The sequence below is a fragment of the Mus musculus genome, chromosome 6, assembly GCF_000001635.26.
Source record: "Mus musculus strain C57BL/6J chromosome 6, GRCm38.p6 C57BL/6J".
Classification (NCBI taxonomy): Eukaryota; Metazoa; Chordata; class Mammalia; order Rodentia; family Muridae; genus Mus; species Mus musculus.
Window position 1 is genome coordinate 54,672,829 of NC_000072.6, and position 7,985 is coordinate 54,680,813.

A 7,985-nucleotide genomic window follows, 5' to 3' on the forward strand; every position below is an offset into this window, starting at 1 on the left:
CAGAAGGGGTGATGCGGAAAGGGCTTGCCCCCAGCCTGCTCTCTCTCTCTCTCTTAAGAGAAGAAAGAATGTACGGAGGACTTGCTGTTTCAAAGCCTAAGTTGGTGAGTTATCACGACAGTAAGCATGACTGCAGACAGGCAGGCAAAGCGCTGGAGCAGCAGCTGAGAGCTTACCTACAATCCACAAGCAGGAGGTAGGGGTGGGATATACCATTCCCTGGGACCCCTGTGAGCTTCTGAAGCCTCAGAGCCCTCCTCCAGTGACACACCCCTCCCACAATGGCGACCAAGGGTGACAGGACTGTATAAGCCGGTCAGGCCATTCTCATTCAAATGACTTGGACTGTATTTAGTCCAACTTCAAAAGTCCCCCATAGTCTTTCACAGTCCCACCACAATTCCAAAGTCAAAGTCTCTCCTGAGATTTAAGACAATCTTTTAATACTAACTCTATTGTAAAAGCAAAAGTTAAATTGCATACTTAAAACATACAATCACACAGAGTATATATTTATCATTCCAAAAGGGAGGAAAGAGAGAGTCCTGAGCAAAGACTAGACCAAAGCGAGACCAAGACCCAACATGGAAAACCCAAAGCTCGTAGCTCTGTGTCTGGTGTAGCTCTATGTCAGATGTCAGGGCTCCGATCACTCTCCTCTTCCAGCTTTGCTGACTACGACACACGTCTCTCTTTGGGCTGGTTCCATGTCCTGCGTGCAGCTCCCCTTGGCAGGTGTGCCTCAGCTCTGGCCTCTTTAACATCTTGGGATCTCCAAATCAGGTTGTTGTTGTTTTGTTTTTGTTTTTGTTTTTCGAGACAGGGTTTCTTTGTGTAGCCCTGACTGTCCTGGAACTCACTTTGTAGACTAGGCTGGCCTCGAACTCAGAAATCCTCCTGCCTCTGCCTCCGAAGTGCTGGGATTAAAGGCGTGCACCATCACCACCCAGCCAGAGTTGACTTTTATAGTGTCATGAAATGGCCTCTCCTGGACTCCTTATAGAATCTCCCTGACACATGCCTGGCCTTAGTGGCTTTTCTTAACCTTAGAGGAAGATTCTAAAACCCAAGTGACAGGTGGTTGTGAGCCACTATGTGTGTGCTGAGAATTAAAGCTGGATTCCCTGGAAGAGCAGCCAGTGCTTCAACCACTGAAATATCTGTGTGTTTGTTCTAGAGATATTTATTTATTTATTTGTTTGTTTATTTAATTATATATTATGTATGCAGTGGTCTGCCTGTGCATATTCCTGCACACCAGAAGAGGGCACCAGATCTCATTATAGATGGTTACAAGCCACCATGTGGTTGCTTAGAATTGAACTCGGGACCTCTGGAGGAGTAGCCAGTTCTCTTAACCTCGTAGCCATCTGTAGGCTTAGATTTTTCAAAACCTACTTTAAGTATGATCTGTTAATGCTTCAACCTCCCTTCTAGCCCACCACCCACCGGAGGTAGGGGAATGAAAGGTTAGCAGGTAACGGGGGCTGGACCTGTTTAGAAATAGTTCTTTTGGGCAATTCCAATCGTTTGTTTTCAGCAGTCCAGTCCACTAGTAAACCCCAAACACAAGTCGGCAGCAGAGCAGAAGCTCAAACCGGAAGAAACCAGGAGGCTCCGCTGATCGGCTGGAGTCAGCGGAGTCGGCCGAAACAGCAAGAAGCTGCCGGAACACCACCAGAAGTTCTTTGGTGCATTTCTCTCCATGAAGTCATGACAAGTGAAGATCGGTGAAGAAAGCAAGGTGAATCAATGCAACGGTGTCATCAGTGAAGCCCAGCGATGACCAGCAAAGAGCTGCAAGGCTAACCCGTGCCAGAGCACCATCCATTGTCTGTTGGGTTATACTTACACTCTTTCCAAACATTATGTGTTTGCTCTGGCTAAACATCACATGCCTTTCACCAGGCAGCTTCCAGCAAAACATCATGTGTCTGTCCTCAACAAAATCTTCTCCTGTGTCTGCTTCAGAAAAATATCCTCTCATAAGGCAGTTTCCCAAAAAAAGAAAAAAAAAAAGTCACATGACACAACAGAGTCTCCAGCGAAAGCAGAATTCCCTGTTTCAGTCATCTCTTCTTCTTCTTTTTTGAAAAAACACTTTTCTGGATAAGAGCAGTGGGCTGGGCAGTATCACCAATATTGCCTTGGGCTCTTCTTTAATACTATTTTTAAAAATCTGCCTCATTATAGTAAAGCACACGCACCCCAAAATCTATTATGCTACCCCTTGAAGTGTTAGGAAAACCCATCACAGTGATGATTCTAGTGAGCCCCTCGTCATGCCCTGCTCCCCCACAATCATGGAAAGGTCCTGATTTCTTTGATGATAGTGTAAGAGTTGCAGAAGAAAGATCACCAAATCCAAAGCGATGCCTGACCAACTGCAGGCAAACATGTGTGGATGAAGTATTGTAGCAAGCATCAGAAGGAAGCCCTGGACACCTGAAGTGCCTCGACTGTTTATAGTTTGGTCTAATCTTCTAGGAAAATGCTGATCAAGACTCTTCTAACGTGGTCTTCCTTTCTTTTCTCTTTCTTTTCTCCTTTTTTTCCTTTTTTTCTTTTTCTTTTCCTTTCATCCTTTTCTTTGTTTCTTTCCTTCTTTCTTTCTCCCCCTTCCCCTCTCCCTTCCCTCTGCCCCTCCCCCTCCCCCTCTCCCTCCCCTTCCCCCCTCCCTCTCTCTCTCTCTCTCTCTCTCTCTCTCCCTTTTGTTCTTTGATACAAGAGTTTCCCTGTGTAGCCCTGCCTGTCTTGGAACTCTTTCTGTAGATCAGGCTGGCCTTGAACTTGAGAACCCACCTGTCCCTGCCTCGCAAGTGCTTGGATTAAAAGTAGGATGGCATCACCACCACCCCAGCTGACATGGTTTTCTATGAGCACTGAATATTGGCCATGCTGCCTGATCTGCCTGTGTTATGGGCTCCTTCTGTCTGGCTCCTCCCTTGTCTTTCCCTTGACTGGTTCTTCCTAGACAGGGATCTTCCAGTGGGCATGTGTGACACAGTTACCCATGAAGCTTCATAAAGAGGCAAGGGCTTGCTCCTTAGCATCTCCACGCCATGCTCATGACAGAGTATGCCCCACAATCCTCCTTGTAATCCAGAATTCCTTGAACATAATGGTGACCACTGTGCTCAGCGCCCACATCTCTATTTCTATCTTTTTTCAGGCGTGGCTTCAGTGTCTTCATTTGGAATATTGTTTGGAATAAGCAAACACATTTTCCTGTTGAGTCGTTAGACTTTGGCACTCTCTCTCGACCTTCCCATTTAAGGATTACTAATTATAAATTAAATCATAACAATTTTAAGTCATCATTTAGAGATAATTCTTGTTTTAGTCAATGTTGGTCTGAAGGTTCTACTATGGGCTATTTTGGTTTCAACTTTTCTCATTAATGTGACAAAACGCCCCGCTAGAAACAACTTAAAGAAGTTGATTTGAGGAAGGTACTACATCATGGGAAGTGTGGTCGTTCGAATGAGAACAGCCCCTATAGGTTCATATGTTTAAATGCTTGGCCCCCTGGTTGGTGAAACTGTTCCAGGAAGATTAGGAAGTGTGACCGTGCGGGAGAAGATGTGTCACTAGAGGTGGTCTTTGAGGTTTCGAAAGCCAATGGCCACTCCCAGCTCCCTCTCCTTCTCTGTCTCCTGCTTGAGGATTGGATGTAAGGTCTCAGTTACTGCTCCAGTGCCATGCCTGCCTGTCAGGGTCATGGTCATGGACTCCCACCTCTTAGAACCATGAGACCTCAATTAAAAGGGTTCTTCTGCAAGTTGTTTGACATTGGATCTTATCATCATCATAATAAAGTAACTAAGACAGTGAGGAAGGCATGGTGTCTGGAGGGAGGAAAGATTTATTTGGTCTTGCTCTTTGGAAAGCATAGTCATCATTGCTTGCCTCCCGCCCCCATGTAACTCTGTAGAACAAAATGGGAATAAAAACAGGGAAGAGAAAAGATGTTGACCTCATGGCCAACCAGGAAGCAGGAAGTAGCAAGGGATAATATATTCTTAAGGACCAGCTTCCTCCACCTAGCAGCTACCTCCACAAGCTCTCCTCAAACAGCATCACCATCTGGGAATCAAGCATTCCAAATATGTGCCTGTGGGAGACAATCCATGTTCAGTTCACACCAGAGACAATCCATGTTCAGTTCACACCAGAGACAATCCGTGTTCAATTCACACAAGAAACAACTCATATTCAGTTCACACCAGAGACAATCCATGTTCAGTTCACACCAGAGACAATCCATGTTCAGTTCACACAAGAAACAACTCATATTCAGTTCACACCAGAGACAATCCATGTTTAGTTCACACCAGAGACAATCCATGTTCATTTCACACAAGAAACAACTCATATTCAGTTCACACCAGAGACAATCCATGTCCAGTTCACACCAGACACAATCCATGTTCAGTTCACACAAGAAACAACTCATATTCAGTTCACACCAGAGACAATCCATGTCCAGTTCACACCAGAGATAATCCATGTTCAATTCACACAAGAAACAACTCATATTCAGTTCATACCAGAGGATAATACTTCTTTCATTAGATTTGGCCATCCACTGGGTTTTTTTGTTTGTTTGTTTGGTTGGTTGGTTTTGTTTTGTTGTTGTTGTTGTTGCAGTTTTTGAAATAGGGTTGCCATATGTAGTTCAGGCTAGCCTGAACTGTGTAGCCCAGGCTTGCCTCAAACTACCACTCTTCTTGCCTCAGTTTCCAACATATTAAAATTATACTCATTGCTACCATGTCTAGCTGGACTTTAAAGCTAAAGAAAACATGATTTACTTCATTCACCAGTACTCATGAAGACAGCTTAGAGAGATTGTCTGATATCTGCCTTGTAGGATCCCAGCTTTAGGGGGAGAAATGTTACTTCTAGGAAACAAGAATTTGGGGAGAATTTAAAAGGAAATAAATTCATCCACTTTTAGAGATACATGGATGAATGTGATTGTAAAGGTTTCTTAGCAACAGGATTACAAATCTTTTTATAATCTATCAGATTTCTTATGAAAACTTCTAGAGGTGGGCTGGAGAGATGGCAAAGCGGTTAAGAGCACTGACTGCTCTTCCAGAAGTCCTGAGTTCTATTCCCAGCAACCACATGGTGGCTCACAACCATCTGTAACAGGGATTCAATGCCCACTTCTGGTGTGTCTGAAGATAGCGGCAGTGTATCTCACATAAAATAAATAAATAAATCTAAAAAAGAAAACCCACCCTCTAGAAAGAACTTAATTTTATACTGGATTTTACAGGACTAGACTAAACTTGTTTTAAGGCTGGGTTATAGCGCAGGGGTAGAGTACTTGCCTTGCCTGCATAAGACCCTCGCTCCAACCCCCAACCCTGTGGTGATGATGATGATAAACAATCTTTCTTTGAAATTATTATGATCACAAAAGGAAAAAGAGTCTGTATTGGTTTGCTTTATATTGCTGTGATTTGGTTTTAAAAGAAAAAAACTGGCAAAAAAAAAAAAAAAAAAAACCCTGGAGAGGGAAGAGTTACATTTTGAGTTACATATTACATATTTGAGTTACATATACTACTACTCACAGTCATCATAGTAGGGAGCCTAGGCAGTGCCTGGAGTCAGGATCTGAAGCTGAAACCTTGGCGTCTGCTTACTGGCTTGCTCTTGGGATCAAGGCCAGCTATCTTTTTTATATTTCCCAGGACCCCTTGCCTAGGAGTGGCACCTCCCCATGGCGGACTGTCCTCCTACATCAGTCAACAATCAAGAAAACATCCTACAGACTTGCCCGTGGGTCAATCTGATGAAGACATTTCTTAATTGAGGTTCTTTCTTCCAAGGAGACCAGCACAGGGCACCGGAAAAAAAAAAAAAAAAAAAGAAACACAAAAGGTTTCTTGAGACGGTCTATGGAGAGCTCCATGTGAGCTGAGAGCGAGCCTCCCTTTCTGGGTGTTGGGATTCTAGAGTTTGTGGTTGAACTGCTTTACAGAGAGCCAATCTTAGTGTAAGTAAACCCTGCACCCAGCTAAGTGCCTTTCACTCCTGCCCGGTGGCCGCCTTTCACTCCTGCCCGGTGGCCGTCCGACCATTTTGCGTTCCTGATTCAGTCACAGAAGTACAGGTGTCACTGAGGAGTCAAGCACAGTTCTGGTGCTCTGCCTTGCACTTCTGTAAGTATCACGATTTTAAAAGACGACAGTAACCTTAGGCTGGGTCTGCAGCACAGGGGGAAATTGCTTGCCTGATGTGTGAGAGGACCTGGGTTCCTCCATCCCCAACATCACTCCCCCGCACCCCCCCCAAAAAAACCCAAACCAACAAAACAACACACACACACACACACACACACACACACACACAATCCACAAACAAAACCAGAAAGTTTTGAAGTGCAAATTTCTGGTTGTGTCATCTGATGCAGACTCACATGGTGTTTTGCTGAGGAAAGACCTATTGGAGGACACTGTGATGTTTGGAGAGAATATAAAGGGGACTCAAGGGACAGTGGCAGTGTGCTTGCATAGCTAGCCTTGCAATGCTTAGCTGACCTCTAGTCTGTGGATTTTCACTTCCTTGAGAGAAGCACAGCAGAGAACTTCTCTTGGGGTCGCTGCTGCTCCTAGTCGCTCCCACTGTCTCGGAGACCTGGCTGCTTCTGCTGGATCATGCCGCCGCTGCTGATTCCTGATTGCTATCCTGACTCTACAGAACAGGACTGCTGGCATCCTGACAAACGGAGACTGGAATCACCCTCAAAGAACTGCTTCTAAACAGGTCCACATCCCCTTGTCTATGTACCATCTTTTCTCCCCTCCCTTCAGACAGTGGGCTAGAAGGGGTGTTGAAGTGGTTGACAATGCTTATTAAGTGTAAGTTTTAAGACTCTAAGCCTACAAAACTGTGCCCGAAGTTTATCCCACCAAGTTTCCTGGTCCTTTGTTACGCAGCCTCTGTTCTAATGTGTGTCTCTAGTGAGGCAGCAGAGAGGAGTTTGCCTCAACTTATCTGTCAAGCTATATGAAGGCCCTCACAGAGGAGCCTCGTGATCAACCCCTCGCCAGATGTGTTCTGGCTGGCCCTCCTCCAGACTCTGCTCCTGTATAACAAAGATAACCCCTCTCTCTTGTTCCATTATTTCAGTCAAAATGTAGATCATGAGAGATGAGTGTAATTAATGCACCACTGAATTTCAGCATCCATTCTGGGTGTTAGACAGTCTCGAGCTTGTGCACATTTCTACACATATTACATAAATGCCATGTCAAATCAGCAGCCATCCAAAATTTAACATTCATGCTTGGTTTAACAGAATGTCAAGCTAATCAATACTGCTTCACACATCGGACACCAATGAGTACTGCTATAAGCCTAGGCATATAATCAAATTTCCTACATTTAAAAAACCCAGGGCTAGAGAGATGGCTCATTAGTTAAGGCATCTAGCTGTTCTCCCTAAGAACCTAGATTTGATGATACACACATGGTGGCTCACAAAGGCCTGTAACTCCAGTCCCAGGCTATCCAATACCCTCTTCTGGTCTCTGGACACCAGACACATACATGGTACACACCAATACATTTATGCAAAAACACTCATACAGATAAAAATGAGTAAATTGTAGAAAAACCCACTGGATTTCTATTCCTTTCACACACACACACACACACACACACACACACACACACACACACACACACTTTCTCAAACCCTAACTATAAGGTCATGAATATATACCCATTTTCACAGATGTGGAAACTGGGGTTCCCAGGACATATCCCAGTCACACTGTCAAGTGGGTTCTCTTAGCCTCAGAAGTCAGGGAGTAGAGGAAGAATCACTCCCACAGTCTAAAGACAAATGCAAAGACAAGCAAATAAACGTAAGGAAATTCTGCCACAGAAATGATCAAAACAGATGACTGTGGAATAACGTCTTCTGCCTGTAATAACAGGTGCACTAGCTGGGCTCCCCTTGG